We start from the raw sequence: 2,284 nt of genomic DNA, 5'->3' as shown, positions 1-2,284 counted from the left end.
TATATATATATATATATATATATACGTGCACATTTTCAATCAGTATTGTTATTTTCATACACATGTACATTTATCAAAATCTTTTGCTGAACACAAAAGAAAGACTTACCTAATGGAACAAAAATAACAGCTATTTGAACAACATAAACAATTATATTATTATTAATATTTTTGAAATTTATGCAAAAAAAAATTAACAATCGAAAAAAAAAAAGAAAATAATTATAAAGTTGATATTTTTTATCATATTATATTTTTGTTGTATATTTCTATAATTTTCTGAGCTTGAACTCTTTCAATGCCTAACACTATGATATAAGCTTCTTTCGAAGTAATCTAAATTAGCATGAAATTTTAATGTAAGGTTTTGTGTTTTAAACACCTGCTTAATAACAGCTCTAAATTTTGGCATACAGTCAGCAATTTTAGGGGATTAGATTTGTTGATTAAATCAATTCTAATGTTTGACCAGCATTTTATTTTATGAAACTGGAAAGGGTGAAAGGCAGTACTGGCCACAGAGGGATTTGAACTCAGAACATAAAGAGCCAGAACAAAAACTACAAGTATTTCTTCCAATGCTCTGTTTCTGCCAATCCACCACCCTACACCAGCTTAATACTGTATGTTCTAGTATACAAGTCGATGTAGAATATTGTGTAGCGGTTGTGTGATAAGAAGTTTGCTTCCCAACCACAGAATTCTGAGTTCAGTCCCACTGTGTGGAACCTTGGACAAGTGCCTCGAACCAACCAAAGCCTTGTCAGTGGATGTGGTAGACAAAGACTGCAAAAAAGCCCATTGTATATATATATATATATATATATATATATATATATATACAAATAATAAATGAGTATATGCATATATATGTACATGTATGTACATACTTACATCTACCTGTATATATAGATGCATATCTGGGTACAGAACATTGTAAACAAAACGTAGACAAAATGATAAACAAGTACAGAAAACACGCAGGCCACATAGAGAACATTTCCTTCATCAGCTGCCACCATTCAACACTGGTGTTTCGAAGAGTTAGGGCAGGACGCATCGTTAAAATGGCTCTTCGCATGGACCACAAATTAAATTTAATTCAAATTAAATTTGTAACGTGGAGGAATGTAGTGGCGGGCAGAAAACAAAACAGGAAAACGAAAATATATATATATATATATATAGTGATGGAAGATAGCTCACAACACCTTTGAGAGAACAGCCTTGGTATGAACAAAATGGAGATCGTTGTGTCAAAATGGTATTAAAAACTTTGTTGCAACCAGCATTAATAGGCTTCGGGGGTGCAAGGCAAAGGAGAAAAGCGGTTGCAAATGTACCACCTGCACTGACCTCTAATCCTCAAACTTGCAACACTTGTGGCCTTCTTTGCAAATCGTTGGTGAGACTTAAATGTCACATTCGACATAAGTATTATGACTGACAAAGAAAAAGTACGTTGTCGGAGCCTCATACGTCAAAACCGACAGGAGAGTCCATCATATATATATATATATATATATATATATATATATATATATATATATATATATATATCGACTTTAAATAGAGCTCAAAACTGATCCATTGAAAATACTTTATTATAATAATAATAATAATAATAATGAAAATGACCTATGCACATTTCGATGCAATATGCAGAATGATTGATATATATTATAAAATATGGGATACTCTATCTCCTTGGGGTCCCATTATTATTGTTATTATTATATATATATATATACACACACACACACGATTCGAAGCTGACTTATTTGGCATCAGACATTGTAATGTTTCTCCCATTCTTCCTCTTGTTCCCTCTTCTCTCTCCCTTTTTGTTTGTGTGTAAGCATATTCATCTCTCTATGTATATGGGGAGAAGGGAAGACTTTACATCATTTGTGTTCAATTAATAAACCGTAATACCTCCCTCTCTCTCTCTCTCTCAGTTTATGTCTGTGAATTTCATCATCATCATCATCATCGTTTAACATCCGCCTTCCATGCTAGCATGGGTGGGACGGTTTCACAAGAGCCAGCCAGGCTGAAGCCTACACCAGGCTTCTGTGACTGTTTTGGCAGGATTTTTACAGCCGGATGCCCTTCCTAACACCAGCCACTCAGCAGCAGGGACTTAGTGCTTTTTACTTGGCACAAGCACAGGCAAGGTCAGTTTTGGCAACGTTCTTACAGCTGGATGCCCTTCCAAATGTCAACCACTCTACAGTGTGGACTGGGTGCTTTTGAGTGATAGGGTCACCAAGTACCTTGCAAG

This window comes from Octopus bimaculoides, chromosome 26, assembly GCF_001194135.2.
Source record: "Octopus bimaculoides isolate UCB-OBI-ISO-001 chromosome 26, ASM119413v2, whole genome shotgun sequence".
In the NCBI taxonomy this organism is placed as follows: Eukaryota; Metazoa; Mollusca; class Cephalopoda; order Octopoda; family Octopodidae; genus Octopus; species Octopus bimaculoides.
This window is presented reverse-complemented; position numbering follows the sequence as displayed.